Here is a 17597-nt window from a genome sequence, read left to right on the forward strand (position 1 = left end):
GATACACACGGTGTGTGGAGTCAAATGACAAGCCATCACCGTTTCAAAGGGGGAAATTACTCTTATTTGGATATAGATAGAGCCGAATTAAGAGTGATACATAGGTTTTTAGCTAATTCGATTACACAAAGGGGTAAGAACAAAGAAAAAGTAAATGAACAGGATTGGTTTTACCATATGTGTATTCGAGACCCACAAAGCGCTGTAAGTATACCATATTGTGTGGGTTATTATTTATCAGCTATGGTTCGGGGGATGCGACCACATAGCATAATAGGAGGTGGAATTTTTATTACTTTGATTGGTGAATATCTCGGTGTGGATATAAGTCGGGGGGGGATTATTAGTAGAAGAACCAGAACCCCGCGATACTATAGGTTTAAATGTATACCATGGTGCGAAAGTTTTGAAGAGGCGAAATAACGCCGCAGTACGATACCATGGTAGACATCCACAGGTGGAGAGAAACCAGCAGCAAGGTAATGTAGGAGGGGGGAATGAGATGCAAGAAATGCATAGGTTTATAGCTTCTCAGGAATACGAAAATGCTAGACAGAGAGCATTTGAAGATTGGCAAGTTCATCAGAACCAGATCATAGCTCATTGCCAACATATAGGTAGAAACTATATTCCTACACCGAAACCCATCTTCCCTCCTTGGTCGATAGAGATGCAGCCACCATATCCTACGTATGACCCTGCCGAAGCATTCTATAGCACTTATGGTTATGCCTGGAACCCCTATTGGTACCAATATCATCCTTAGTTTACTTATTATTTTATTTTTATTTTGTAATTTGTAATTATTGATACATTTAATACTGTTGTTAATATTGTAATCATTTTTTTATAATTATCTAACTTTTATTCTTAGATTTTAATAATTTTTGAATGTGGGGTAATATACCAAACTTCAAAAATATGTATATATGTTTGCAGTTTATCTTATGTACACAACAGGGTAAAACAACGCATTTTCAAAGACTGGCATTAAGTTCAGCAAAAGCAACTAATTTTGACGACAAGATGCAAAATATATGTGAAATAACAACAAGATGGAATGAACAAATGATGTGCACCATTTATCATTCAGCAAACAAACGCCAATATATTTGGAAACTTTGGTAAAAATTTAATCATTTTCACACAAATCACCCTCAATAATTTAAATTGTTACTGATTTCTTGCAAATGAGGGCATTGCAAGATCTTAAGTGTGGGAATGGGTTAAATTCTTTCGGATTTTAAAATTTTTATATTAAACACTTGGTTACCATTAAAAATACTAGTAAAGCAGTAGTTGTATTAGAATCTAGTGCTCTCTGATAAAAAAGAACAGCCCTAGTCTTATATACTGACTACCCAATTCTAGTAAAATTTTTCAAAATTTTCAATTAAATGAATTCAAATCATGTTTATACATATTTATGAACGATAAAACTAGGTTTTAAACACCGAAATTATTGTTATCTCAGAAAGAACATAAATTAAGAAACAAACTAAAATGTCAAAATTCATTTAAAAATGGAATAGAGGACGATAAAAAGGAAAATAAAAGCCAAGTGTGGGAAAATTTACCAAGTTATTTTAAACATATGTCACATATATCTGTAACAAATAACTGAAAATACTTTTGCTTTGGACTAAACTAAACTGTTTTACCCGATGAAAGAAAAGAAGAGATGGATCTACACGATGAATCAATTCCATCATTAAAAGGAAGTAAAGTCTTCCGAAAAAGAAACGCGCTTCTTGATTTAGGTCATGAAGTTGTCGTCCAGACCAGCTGTAGGTTGACGAAAAATCTAGAAAAGTCATCACTAAAATCAGCAGGAAATCCACGGACCTCAGCATTAAACAGGGTCGCCAAGTGGTCAGATTTATCCTAACCATGACAAGGATTTATCTCGTACAATGGGGGGCACCATGCAAATTAGCTGGATAAGACTAATGAATCAGATCCCCAGAAAGGATAATCTCCTTAAAGATTAAAAATCAGCTTTTAAGACTGATATTACTCAATCCTAGAGATTGACCTTAAAGATTGAGAATTACAAACTCATGGAATTCGATGATATCTAAACTCGAGCTTAAACGAGAAAATATTTTGATCAAAAAATTACAAACCGATTTGTTTTCTGAAAACCCTATTTTCAATGCGTTCATTACCATTGAACGTAAAATCCTAGGAATTCACCTGGAATTCATTAGGTCACCTGAACTAAATCGGGTGTCAACCGTAAGAACGGTGGTTGCATAGTGGTCAAAGACAGGACCTTGTGCCAGACCGAAAAAATTATAAGGGTGAGCTTTACTATTGCTCCTACCAAGGATAGTAATTGCGTCCGACACGTTATAGACCATAATTAAAAGCATGTCAGGGGACATTGCCTTAACAGTTGCTTGTTCAACGCTTTCCTTTACAACCGGACGGTAGTTTGCCGAAAGGTAATATACGGAACAAGTAAACTGGACGTGTTGCTTTCCAAATACAAGGTTAGCAAGTGGGTGACACAAAACCGCAAGTTTTGAGCTAAAATTTTCAAATCTGAAACCCACCAAACCCACAAAAATATTTTGCAAACACCGGTAAAGGGTTATTCCGGAAAACTTATCTAGGGTAAAAACTAGATTTCAAAAGATCAAATGTTTTCATAAAGATCCAATTTCCTTAATGGATCTAAATTTTTATAGTCATGTGGGACTGTAAACCATATCGTTACTACCATTGTTTATACCGCCGTATAGAAATCACTGATGTACAAAGTGTGAAGAATAAAGAAGTGATTCTAGCATTTCAAGACAATATTGCTTGAGGACAAGCAACGCTCAAGTGTGGGAATATTTGATAATGCTAAAAACGAACATATATTTCATAGCATTATTCCTCAAGAAAGACAAACTTTTAGTTGCAATTGTTCTATTTACAAGTGATATTCGTTTAAATAATAAAAGGTGAAGACAAAAGACAGATTCGACGAATTGAAGACGCAAACGACCAAAAAGCTCAAAAGTACAAAAGACAATCAAAGAGGTTCCAATTATTGATAAGAAACGTCTCGAAATTACAAGAGTACAAGATTCAAAACGCAAAGTACAAAATATAAAATTGTACGCAAGGACGTTCGAAAATTCGGAACCGGGACCAGAGTCAACTCTTAACGCTCGACGCAACGGACTAAAAATTACAAGTTAACTATGCATATAAATATAATATAATATATAATTAATTATATTAATTATATATATATTATATATATATATTATAAAACCGTCGGCAGAGAAACTCCAAGGGTGTGAGCTGTAAATACATTCTCCGCGACTCGCGGAATTTGAAGAGGATTTTGCCGCGAGTCGCGGAGCCCCAAATTTCAACTCTGCCTATAAAGTAAACCGAATTCTGATCAAAAATTCATATCTTTTTCTTCCTCATTCATACGTAAAATTTATATTTATATTTATAATTTATATTTTAATTTTAATTATAATTCTAATAATAAGGGTATGTTAGCGAATATTGTAAGGGTGTAAGTCGAAATTCTGTCCGTGTAACGCTACGCTATTTTTAATCATTGTAAGTTATGTTCAACCTTTTTACATTAATGTCTCGTAGCTAAGTTATTATTATGCTTATTTAAAACGAAGTAATCATGATGTTGGGCTAATTACTAAAATTGGGTAATTGGGCTTTGTACCATAATTGGGGTTTGGATAAAAGAACGACACTTGTGGAAATTAGACTATGGGCTATTAATGGGCTTTATATTTGTTTAACTAAATGAAAGTTTGTTAATGTTAATATAAAGATTTACAATTGGGCGTCCCTATAAATTACCATATACACTCGATCGGACACGATGGGCGGGGTATTTATATGTACGAATAATCGTTCATTTAACCGGACACGGGAATGGATTAATAGCCACTAGAATAATTAAAACATGGGTGAAATTACATTCAAGGGTAATTGGTGTAATTGTTAATAAAGTAGTAAAACCTTGGTTTACACGCAGTCGATAACCTGGTGTATTCATTAAACAAAGTATTAAAACCTTGTTACAATTCGAATCCCCAATTAGTTGGAATATTTAACTTCGGGTATAAGAATAATTTGATGAGGACACTCGCACTTTATATTTATGACTGATGGACTGTTATGGACAAAAACCAGACGGACATATTAAATAATCCAGGACAAAGGACAATTAACCCATGGGCATAAAACTAAAATCAACACGTCAAACATCATGATTACGGAAGTTTAAATAAGCATAATTCTTTTATTTCATATTTAATTTCCTTTATTTTATATTTAATTGCACTTCTAATTATCGCACTTTTATTTATTGTTATTTAATCGCACTTTTAATTATCGTACTTTTTAATTATCGCAAGTTTATTTTATCGCACTTTTATTATTCGCAATTTCATTATCGTTATTTACTTTACGCTTTAATTTAAGTCTTGTATTTATTTTATATTTTACATTAGGTTTTAACTGCGACTAAAGTTTTAAAATCGACAAACCGGTCATTAAACGGTAAAAACCCCCCTTTATAATAATAATATTACTTATATATATATTTGTATTTTTATAAAAGTAAACTAATATAGCGTTGAGCTTTGTTTAAAGATTTCCCTGTGGAACGAACCGGACTTACTAAAAACTACACTACTGTACGATTAGGTACACTGCCTATAAGTGTTGTAGCAAGGTTTAAGTATATCCATTCTATAAATAAATAAATATCTTGTGTAAAATTGTATCGTATTTAATAGTTTTTCCTAGTAAAATATAAACTATTTTATATACACCTCGCATAACATCAATAATCAAACACAGTATCTTTGGTTTTTAAAAGATAAGTCCAAACAGCTCTAGAAAAATCATCCGCAACAGTTAAGAAATACCTAAAACCTTCCTTACTTTTGATTTTATATGGACCCCAGACATCTAAGTGCATCAACTCCCCAACACCTTTTGTTTTATGTTCACTTAATGGAAAAGGTTCTCTGGTTTGATTAGCTTTATGACATATATCACAAGGTTCATTAAAATCAGTAATATTTAAGTTAAGGTGTGTTTTAAGTATATTTAACACTTGACTAGCAGGATGACCAAGTCTATTATTGTAGCGACCCGACCAAATCATGTTTGACGGCGCCGACTACTTCGGTCCCGTTGCGTGGTCATAAGTCTTTATTATGACTTTTGATCAAAATATGTCGCATTTATTTTATAAGAAAAAGGATGTTTCAAGTTTACAAATGTAGTTCGAAAGACTAGTTACATTACAATGTTTAACGTACGAATGAAACCTATGCGACACAATTTAAAGTAGTCAAAAGACGCTCCATCTATGCATGTATACTCGACATCCAAGCAAGTATCAAAAAGAGTGCGGAAGCATGTATCAAGTAGCTTTCAAGGACCTGAGAAAACATATAGAAAACTGTCAACGAAAACGTTGGTGAAATCATAGGTGTTTTAGTAAACGTTGCATTTGAACCACAAGATTTAATATAATATGATTATCTAAATCATTTGCATTCCAAAGTTGTTATTTGTTTCGCGGGCACCCAATTATCAAACTTAACTGTTTTGCACCCGTCGCGTAGTGTTAGAACATACACTAGACCCGAAAATATATTTCATCCGCTAACGGTAGCGAACCGTCCGAATGAGGCTCGTCAAGCCCATGTGATCACATAATATAAGTTCACGTTTACACCCTGCAAGTGTAACTAATGATAATTGAATTGAGGCTTTTTGTTCAAACCCGTACGTGGAATGTTCATTTTCGTACTTGTGTTCAAAGTGTAAAAGTATGATACGTATATGTTTCTCATCCCATAGTTTAAAGCATAAAAGTTGTTTGAAGGATGGGACTATGATCTCACCTTGAGTGCACGTATGAAGAGTACTTCACAAAGTAACGTGTGCGAAGGATAGTGCTAGTCTTGACCTAAACCAATAGGTCGTATCAATAACGGTAAATACGATAGGTCAAAGATGTTTAATTAGTCATATGGCTCGTTACGACTCGATTATGTAGCATGTGAATCAAATTGTCAAGTTTCATGCAAGATACAAGTACAGAAACAAGTTAGGAAGGTTGCATAATCATTTGGTTAAGTTTGACAAAAAGTCAAACTTTAGTCGGTCAAAGTCAACGAAAGTCAACACATTCGGGTCGGGCCCCGAACTATTTTTCTGAGGTTTTTATTCATATATAAGCATGTTAGAACAAGTCTCATGTGAATCGGAGGTCCATAGCGTGCCAAACATTTTTCGTATCTTGACCAAGGAGGTCAGAACCTGGCCACGCCTTATGTCGCGCCGCGACATAGGCTGGCCGCGCCGCGGCACATAACGTGTGCTGGTGCCTGGTTAGTTTCAATTGTTCAAGTCTTTTTCCGAACTTCGATCAAACACAAATCACAAACCGTAAACACTTATGACACGCATTTTATATCGTTGGAAAGCTAATTTGACAAAGAACACAACTAAACAAATTTCATCAACCAAATACATCATTTTCAATAACCGACTTTCCAACATTTAATGCTCAATTATACTCAAGTTCATAAATACACAAAATAGGATTCGGGAATTAAATGCATACATATGACACGCCGTTTCGTAGGTAATCAAGCATTCAATCTAACTAACTACTTACTAACTACAATTCATGTCATTCAATGCATCAAATATTCATTTCAAGCTTATCAAACCCTAACCCGAATTCACCAAAATCACTAATCAAGTTTATGGAGTTTTCTCAAGCAACCTACACATCAATTTGAAGCTAGTGATACTAGGAACACATTTAATACATGCATTTATAACATTTAACAACATTCAAACAACCAAATCACCAAATCAAACACACCAAAGTTCATACTCAAGCTAGTTACTTCAAATAATGAAATCGAGCATATAAATCATATATTCATGTTAGACTTGAGCCATAGACACTAATTAACAACTTTATAAGTTCAAAAATATCAAGAACACAAAATCTAGTGATTTTAGAAAGTTACCCAAACTTGATGAAGTCGGTATGGAATCGAAGAGGAAGTTGCAAGGATTTCAAATATGTAATTTGTTTTGCAAGACACCCGCTAGCTTGGATTTAGATGATGATTCCTTGTTTGAGAAATTGAGAGAAAATATGGAAGTAGAAGAAGAAAAGGGAAAATTAAAAAGAAAAGATGGGGGTGGGGGTTGACTAGTCAAAGGCTAGTCACCTCTTTGGCATTTTGGCGAAACTAGTCCCTCAAGTTCGGTTGCAGGTGCGTGAATTACCTAGACGAGATATTTTTAAAACACGTATTAACGGAAGATGTTATAAACATATAACGGGATTTAAATAGTTAAACGGAAAAGTAAACGGAAAAAGGCGGGATACTACATTACCTACTCCTTAAAAGAAATTTCGTCCCGAAATTTAAGTAGGCGTAGTAGTCGTTGTTTCTTCCTCGGAATCCTGCGTTTCCGGAATTGGGAATAAATGAGGGTATTTCTTTTGCATTTGGTCTTGCCTTTCCCAAGTAAACTCGGGTCCTCTTTTGGCGTTCCAACGGACTTTAACAATCGGGATTCGGCTTTGTTTCAATGTCTTGACGGAGGTGTCCACAATTTCAACCGGTTCCTCCACAAAATGAAGCTTGTCATCAATAGTAAGTTCCTCGAGAGGGATGACGATATCGGGTTCGGCAAGACACTTTTTCAAGTTAGATACATGGAAGGTAGGATGAACGGAGTTCAATTGAGGCGGAAGATCTAAACGATAAGCAACGTTTCCAATACGCTCCAAGATTTCAAAAGGACCAATATACCGCGGATTTAGCTTCCCGCGTTTCCCAAAACGGATTACACCTTTCCAAGGTGCAACTTTTAACATTACTCGGTCACCGACTTGAAATTTGAGGTCGTTGCGTCTTTTGTCGGTGTAGCACTTTTGACGACTCCGGGCCGTCCGGAGCCTATCTCGGATTTGTACGATCTTCTCGGTGGTTTCGTGAATGAGTTCGGGTCCGGTGATTTGCACGTCGCCTACCTCGGCCCAACAAAGAGGTGAACGACATTTTCGGCCGTATAGCGCTTCAAAAGGTGCGGCTTTAATACTCGCGTGATAACTATTGTTGTAAGAGAACTCGGCGAGAGGTAAGTGCTTATCCCAAGCTTTTCCAAAATCAACCACGCAAGCTCGTAACATGTCCTCCAAGGTTTGAATTGTACGTTCGCTTTGTCCATCGGTTTGAGGATGATATGCGGTGCTCATGTCTAAACGCGTTCCCAACGCTTCTTGCAAGGTACGCCAAAATCTAGAAACAAAACGGCCATCTCGGTCGGAGATAATCGATAAAGGTACACCGTGTCGGGCTACGATTTCTTTAATGTAAAGTTGCGCAAGTTTCTCCATTTTGTCGGTCTCCTTCATGGCAAGAAAGTGTGCGGATTTGGTGAGACGGTCAACAATAACCCAAATGGTATCATAACCGCCCGTCGTTTTTGGTAGTTTGGTGATAAAATCCATCGTTATCCTTTCCCACTTCCATTGCGGGATCTCAGGTTGTTGAAGTAGTCCGGACGGTCTTTGGTGTTCGGCTTTGACTTTGGAACATGTCAAACACTTGGAAACATAAGTAGCTACGTCCCTTTTGATGTTCGGCCACCAATATTGTTGTTTAAGGTCGTGGTACATCTTATTGGCACCGGGGTGGATCGAGTATCGTGACTTATGGGCTTCATCTAAAATGAGACTTCGTAGGTTCCCATAACTAGGCACCCAAATCCTTCCGGTGAAATATCGGAGTCCGGTTTCCTTAGTTTCGAATCGAGAGACGAGAATGTTCAAGAGCTCGTGTGAAACGTTTTCATCCTTGAGAGCCTCATCTTGGGCTACCCGAATTTGGCTATTAAGGTTGGTGTGGATGGTGATGTTTAAGGCTCGGACACGAAGAGGCACCGCTCTTTCTTTTCGACTTAAGGCATCGGCTACTATGTTTGCCTTCCCGGGATGGTAACGAAGTTCGCAATCGTAATCGTTTAAGGTTTCAATCCACCTTCGTTGTCTCATGTTTAGTTGCTTTTGATCGAAGATGTGTTGGAGACTTTTGTGATCGGTAAAGATAGTACTCTTGGTTCCATAAAGATAGTGTCTCCACATTTTAAGTGCAAAGACAACGGCTCCGAGTTCGAGATCATGTGTCGTGTAGTTTCGTTCATGAATTTTGAGTTGTCGAGAAGCATAAGAAATGACTTTCCTTCGTTGCATCAACACACACCCAAAACCATGTTTCGAAGCGTCGCAATACACAACAAAATCATCGTTGCCTTCGGGAAGTGACAAGATAGGAGCTGTGGTAAGCTTTGTCTTCAAGATTTGGAACGCGGATTCTTGCTCGGTCGCCCAAATGAATTTCTTTCCCTTGTGAGTTAATGCGGTTAGAGGACGTGCAACCAAAGAGAAGTTTTCGATGAATCTACGATAGTACCCGGCGAGACCCAAGAATTGACGAATGTGAGTCGGAGTAGTAGGAGTTTCCCATTTACTAATGGCTTCGATTTTTGATGGATCGACTTTAATACCTTGGTCACTTACAACATGACCAAGAAATTGAACTTCCTTCAACCAAAATTCACACTTGGAGAATTTGGCATAGAGTCTTTCTTGTCTTAAAAGTTCAAGCACAAGTCGGAGGTGTTCCTCGTGTTCTTCTTCGCTTTTTGAATAGACCAAAATATCATCGATGAACAGGATAACGAATTTGTCAAGATACGGTTTGCACACGCGGTTCATAAGATCCATGAGCACCGCCGGTGTGTTAGTGAGACCAAATGGCATTACAAGAAATTCATAACTATCATAACGAGTTCGGAAAGCGGTTTTGGAGACATCTTCCCCCTTAACCCTTAATTGATGATAACCCGAGCGGAGATCGATTTTTGAATATACGCAAGACCCTTGTAATTGATCAAAGAGGTCATCGATACGAGGAAGAGGATATCGGTTCTTAACCGTCAATTTGTTTAGTTCATGATAATCAATGCACATTCGTAGGGATCCGTCTTTCTTTTTAACAAACAAAATCGGAGCGCCCCAAGGTGAATGGCTAGGTTGGATAAAACCACGATCAAGTAGTTCTTGGATTTGACTTTGCAATTCTTGCATTTCGGATGGAGCGAGTCTATATGGTGCACGTGCTACGGGTGCGGCTCCCGGAATAAGATCGATTTGGAATTCAACCGGTCGATGGGGTGGAAGACCCGGCAATTCGTCGGGAAATACATCGAAAAAGTCACTAACAATAGGCACAGCATCGATATGCTTCTCATCGGACTCGACTTTCTTAACGTGGGCAAGGATCGCAAAACAACCCTTACGGAGTAGTTTTCTAACTTTAAGGCACGAAACGAGGTTGAGTCTGGTGCAACTCTTATCGCCATAAACAATCAAAGGTTCACCATTCTCGATAGGAATTCGGATTGCGTTAAGATCACAAAGGATGTGAGATTTCGTTTTGACTAACCAATTCATACCGATTATTACATCAAAGCTTCCTAGTTCCATGGGTATCAAGTCAATTTCAAATTCCTTACCCAAAATGTTTAACGTACACCCCCGGTAATATGTGTCGGCACTTAATAGTTTCCCGTTAGCCACTTCAATGGTATAAGTGGTATCTAGTGGAAGTGGTGGAGTGCTAAAAGAATGAGTCAAAGTCTTGGATACAAAACTCTTATCGGCACCCGAATCGAATAAACAAGTAACATAAGTGTTGTTGAGGAGAAACGTACCCGTGACTAATTCATTGTCATCTCGGGCTTCCTCGGTGTTGATGTTGAAAGCTCGGCCGCGTGTGTTGGGGTTGGCTTTCTTCTTCGGACAGGCATTTCTAAAATGACCCGTTTGGCCACATTCATAACAAGTACCCGATTTTGGTGCATTGGGCACCTTTTGAGCGACGGGGGCGGCACTTCTACAATCGTTGGCCACATGAACACCCCTTTGGCACCTGTGGCAAAATAGATTGCTACATTCACCATAGTGGTGTTTGTGGCATTTGTTGCAAAAGGGTTTATTTCTGCCATAACTTTTCTTGGCGTCGGAGGTGAAAGGCTTTTTGGTGAAGTTGTTGTTGTAGTTGTTGCTTGATTGAGGGGCTTCCCATTTTCTTTTGTTGTTACCCGACTTGTCCTCGGCTTTAGGCGCCGGTACTACGATTTCGTCAACCGTTTCGATCAATTGGCGGGCCATGTTCAAAGCTTGTTGTAGGTTAGCGGGTTTGGATGACATCACCCCTTGTTTGATGCTCTTTGGAAGACCATACATATAAAGTTCGACCCTTTGAGATTCGGGGTTCACGAGGTTTGGGCACATCAAGGATAGTTCGGCGAATCGTTGATTATAGGCATTGAGATCGTTTCCGACCGCCTCCAAGGTTCTTAGCTCTTGTTCGAGCTTTCGGGTTTCTTCGCGAGGGAAATATTCGATGACCATCTTTTCCCTTAAATCGGCCCAAGAGAGGGCGTGAGCTTCATCGGTACCCACCGATTGTACATAAGTATTCCACCATGTAAGAGCGACACCGGCGAAAGTGTGAGTGGAGTATTTGACCTTGTCTTGGTCCCGACAACCACTTATGATAAAGACGGCTTCCGTTTGCTGAAACCATCGGGTGAGCACAACCGGTCCCCCGGTTCCATCAAAAGTGTGAGATTTGCACCCCATGAAGGCTTTATAGGAGCATCCCTCGTTTGAGTTACCGGCTCCATTGTTGTTGTTGTTGTTGTTGTTGTTTTGGTTGTTGTTATTATTATTATTGTTATTATTGTTGGATGAGTGACCGGCCATGGCCGCATCTACGGCGGTGGCTATCATACGTTGTAGAGCTTGTTCGGGTGTTTCACGGCATGGTGCACGACGAGGAGGCATTGTTCCTTCAAAACAAAAGAATACCGTTGGTTAGTATTCTAAATAATACTAACCGTGATATGGAATAAAGATAGAGAGAAAATTTTCCTTGACTCGCCTTAAATTCTTTATGTCATAATGTCGGAATGTTCATATGAGTCACCGTAATATAATCCTGGAAATTATATTACCATGATTCATATGTGCATTCGACATTATTTCATATAGTCAAGGTGGCGTGTCAATCAAATTAAACAACGTGAGATTTAGATGAAATAAGAGTAGATATGAGTAGAAGCGTTCGAGTATAAATGCACAAATAGTCAAGTAATTCCTACTTCAAGTCTATATGCCGGTTGTAGTCTAGACTCACCAATGTACCCTATGACTCGGGGTTGACACCAATGAACTCTAAATCCCTACAACCAACGCTCTGATACCATCTGTAGCGACCCGACCAAATCATGTTTGACGGCGCCGACTACTTCGGTCCCGTTGCGTGGTCATAAGTCTTTATTATGACTTTTGACCAAAATATGTCGCATTTGTTTTATAAGAAAAAGGATGTTTCAAGTTTGCAAATGTAGTTCGAAAGACTAGTTACATTACAATGTTTAACGTACGAATGAAACCTATGCGACACAATTTAAAGTAGTCAAAAGACGCTCCATCTATGCATGTATACTCGACATCCAAGCAAGTATAAAAAAGAGTGCGGAAGCATGTATCAAGTAGCTTTCAAGGACCTGAGAAAACATATAGAAAACTGTCAACGAAAACGTTGGTGAAATCATAGGTGTTTTAGTAAACGTTGCATTTGAACCACAAGATTTAATATAATATGATTATCTAAATCATTTGCATTCCAAAGTTGTTATTTGTTTCGCGGGCACCCAATTATCAAACTTAACTGTTTTGCACCCTTCGCGTAGTGTTAGAACATACACTAGACCCGAAAATATATTTCATCCGCTAACGGTAGCGAACCGTCCGAATGAGGCTCGTCAAGCCCATGTGATCACATAATATAAGTTCACGTTTACACCCTGCAAGTGTAACTAATGATAATTGAATTGAGGCTTTTTGTTCAAACCCGTACGTGGAATGTTCGTTTTCGTACTTGTGTTCAAAGTGTAAAAGTATGATACGTATATGTTTCTCATCCCATAGTTTAAAGCATAAAAGTTGTTTGAAGGATGGGACTATGATCTCACCTTGAGTGCACGTATGAAAAGTACTTCACAAAGTAACGTGTGCGAAGGATAGTGCTAGTCTTGACCTAAACCAATAGGTCGTATCAATAACGGTAAATACGATAGGTCAAAGATGTTTAATTAGTCCTATGGCTCGTTACGACTCGATTATGTAGCATGTGAATCAAATTGTCAAGTTTCATGCAAGATACAAGTACAGAAACAAGTTAGGAAGGTTGCATAATCATTTGGTTAAGTTTGACAAAAAGTCAAACTTTGGTCGGTCAAAGTCAACGAAAGTCAACACATTCGGGTCGGGCCCTGAACTATTTTTCTGAGGTTTTTATTCATATATAAGCATGTTAGAACAAGTCTCATGTGAATCGGAGGTCCATAGCGTGCCAAACATTTTTCGTATCTTGACCAAGGAGGTCAGAACCTGGCCACGCCTTATGTCGCGCCGCGACATAGGCTGGCCGCGCGGCGGCATATAACGTGTGCTGGTGCCTGGTTAGTTTCAATTGTTCAAGTCTTTTTCCGAACTTCGATCAAACACAAATCACAAACCGTAAACACTTATGACACGCATTTTATATCGTTGGAAAGCTAATTTGACAAAGAACACAACTAAACAAATTTCATCAACCAAATACATCATTTTCAATAACCGACTTTCCAACATTTAATGCTCAATTATACTCAAGTTCATAAATGCACAAAATAGGATTCGGGAATTAAATGCATACATATGACACGCCGTTTCGTAGGTAATCAAGCATTCAATCTAACTAACTACTTACTAACTACAATTCATGTCATTCAATGCATCAAATATTCATTTCAAGCTTATCAAACCCTAACCCGAATTCACCAAAATCACTAATCAAGTTTATGGAGTTTTCTCAAGCAACCTACACATCAATTTGAAGCTAGTGATACTAGGAACACATTTAATACATGCATTTATAATATTTAACAACATTCAAACAACCAAATCACCAAATCAAACACACCAAAGTTCATACTTAAGCTAGTTACTTCAAATAATGAAATCGAGCATATAAATCATATATTCATGTTAGACTTGAGCCATAGACACTAATTAACAACTTTATAAGTTCAAAAATATCAAGAACACAAAATCTAGTGATTTTAGAAAGTTACCCAAACTTGATGAAGTCGGTATGGAATCGAAGAGGAAGTTACAAGGATTTCAAATATGTAATTTGTTTTGCAAGACACCTGCTAGCTTGGATTTAGATGATGATTCCTTGTTTGAGAAATTGAGAGAAAATATGGAAGTAGAAGAAGAAAAGGGAAAATTAAAAAGAAAAGATGGGGGTGGGGGTTGACTAGTCAAAGGCTAGTCACCTCTTTGGCATTTTGGCGAAACTAGTCCCTCAAGTTCGGTTGCGGGTGCGTGAATTACCTAGACGAGATATTTTTAAAACACGTATTAACGGGAGATGTTATAAACATATAACGGGATTTAAATAGTTAAACGGAAAAGTAAACGGAAAAAGGCGGGATGTTACAATTATGCCAAATACTGGTTTTAAACTTAGAATTATTTGAAACATTAGACATGATAGTCTTACCATTAACACATTCATCAAAAAAATAAAGACCATCACTTTCACTACCAATCCCCATCAATCTTTTTTGAAGCAAATCCTGAATATAGCATTTATTAATGTCAAAACTCACAACTAAATTACTATCTTTTATTAATTTGTTAACAGATAACAGGCTAACACAGTATTGAGAAATAACCAGAACATCGTACAGCTTAATGTTATTGGAAAGTTCTAAATTTCCCATTTGAAAAATCTTGACATTAGTACCATTAGGATGGATAACAGACAAATTTAAATCAGATACATTAATAACATTGCTTAAATTTTGAGATGAAGAAACCATATGTTGGTTTGTACCAGAATCAATTATCCACCCTTTAGAAACCATATTATTGTTTTTTGAACTATTAGCACAAAAGAATTTATCAAAATTTGTGTTAAAGGAAATATTATTATTTATGAAATTACCTAACATGTTAACATCCAGGTGGTTTGAAGAAGGTTTCTCATTTACCAAGCTAAGCAACTTCATAATTTGATCACTGGTTAAGTGAACAGAAGAGCCAGAACTACCATTTTTATCAGTAGCACAGTTATTACTATTAAATCTAGGTGACCCTTGATTAAAAGGTTTTTTAATATATCCAGGTGGATAACCAATAAGTTCAAAACACCTATCAACAATATGACCTAGCATATTGCAGTTAGTACACTTTAGAGGTGGATTTCTGTATTTCTTCTTGTTATTGTAACCACTATTATTGTAGCTAGTATTGCTGGTTTTACTCACAAAGGCAGATGATTGATTTTTAACAGAGTTATTGGAATGTAACCTATGAGACTCATCTCTAGAAATAATAGAGGAAGTAGTTTTAACATTAGGAACATGATCAGATGTAAGAGTTTGACTCCTAATAGGCACATACCCATCATCTAGACCCATTAAGAACTGCTTGAGTTTCAAAAATTGATTATGTTTTTGAAAAGATTTATTAGCAGACACTATATCATCAATTTTAATCATGTCATCAAACTGTCTCCACATAGCATTCTACTTATGATAATAATCAGACAAAGGTTGGCCAGCTTGACTACAAGAATTAATATTTTGATATAGATTAAAAGTAACAGAAGCATCAATCTTATCATAGGTTTCTTTTAACTCAGTCCAAACAGATTCAGCTGTCTTAGAGAAAATTTGTCCATTATAAACATCTTCAGATAATGACATTAATATCCAAGTAAGCACAACAGAATTACATCTATCCCATTGACTAAGAAGAACATGATCATCTTCATATTCAAACCTAGCACATGAACCATCAATAAATCCTAGCTTATTTTTAGTTTGTAATGCAAGTTTCAAAGCACAGGACCACACATTATAATTTTTAGTTTCTTTCAATTTTTGTGTAATAAATTTTGCACCAGAAGTGTCACTAGGATGTAAATATAAAGGATCATTAAATTCAAGTTTGCTAATCTTGGTTGGACCAACAGTAGAATCACTATCAGACATAATGAAACACATATAAAAACAAATAACAAGAAATCAAAGAGAATAACAAGAATAACAGTAAATCACAAAAGCAATTATCAAAAAGAAAACAAAAAACACATAAAATCGCAACAAATCCACGGTTCAGACACCTGTAAGGATAAGAAACAAACCCCACTGGACTGGTTACTAACCAGGCAACCTGTAGAGATGATTTACAAGAAAAATAGGTCAAGACCAATCTACGCTTGATCAGGTTTTCATAGATCTCAAGGATCTAGATCAAGAGTTGGGCGTAGAGATCAGGTTAGGGTAAAAGAAAGCACTAATAAACACGAGACTCCCCTTTGAAAATAAATCTGCAGCGGAAGAACAAGAAGATCAAGACGAACAAACCCTAATTTATCAAACTAGGGTTTCTCACCAAAAATCTTCTAATCAACAGCAAATCGACCCAAAACAGAATTCACAAGTCGTTGTTGAACCCAAACATAGTAGAAACAGTAATACCTTCAACCGATCTTGAAAGAAACAATCGAAGAAAAGAAAACCTAATTTTTCAGATCTGAAAAATTAGAATCAATTGAACACCGGATCGAACGATGTCAAGCCTTGCCGCTCTGATACCATGAACAGAAACAAGAAACTAAATCCACCAACCACAGGAGATGAATAATCTCCAATCTCAGAAGTTAAAAATAAGTACCAAAAACAATACAAGATCCTTATAACGGTTCACACACAATCAATCTCACAGTAATCTCTCTCAAGCTATCAAAAAGATAACTACGAATACAGAGAACAAAAGATATGAAACCCTAGAATGAATTTCACACAGTTACAGAGATGAATGAATGAATCAGATAATGAAAAAATAAATTAGATAACTTAAATAATAACTTAATTTCTTTTCTGGTCCCTCAAGTTCCAAAATAGCTGTTCAGCAACAAAGTCTTCTTTTTAATACTTTGACCACCAAATTATCTTTCAGAAAATGACTGCAAGGATCCCGCAATTATTCTTAACCCAGAAATAAGAAGAAATACAAAATACATATGATCTTACATGTTTAGATTATGAATATGTATATAAATTTAACAATATATAAGCCCTTTAATATTCTAGAATCACAAAGACCTGTGAGAGTAAGCATGAGAAGCTAGTCTGTCTGCAATTGAGTTGTCTTGTCTATAGATGTGCGAAACCATCATTCCAGATGACAGTAAGCTGATGCATTCTCTGATCAAGTAAAGCACATGTCAAGGGGTGGAGTGGATATAAGACCAAGGATGGAGTCCACCATAACTTTGGAGTCAGATTCGATGTCATTATGGGTTGTATATAACCATTCAGCCTTGCCTGAGTGGCCACCGAGTTGCCCAATGAAGCACACCACCCGAGTTCAA

Source organism: Rutidosis leptorrhynchoides, chromosome 10 (genome assembly GCF_046630445.1).
Source record: "Rutidosis leptorrhynchoides isolate AG116_Rl617_1_P2 chromosome 10, CSIRO_AGI_Rlap_v1, whole genome shotgun sequence".
In the NCBI taxonomy this organism is placed as follows: domain Eukaryota; kingdom Viridiplantae; phylum Streptophyta; class Magnoliopsida; order Asterales; family Asteraceae; genus Rutidosis; species Rutidosis leptorrhynchoides.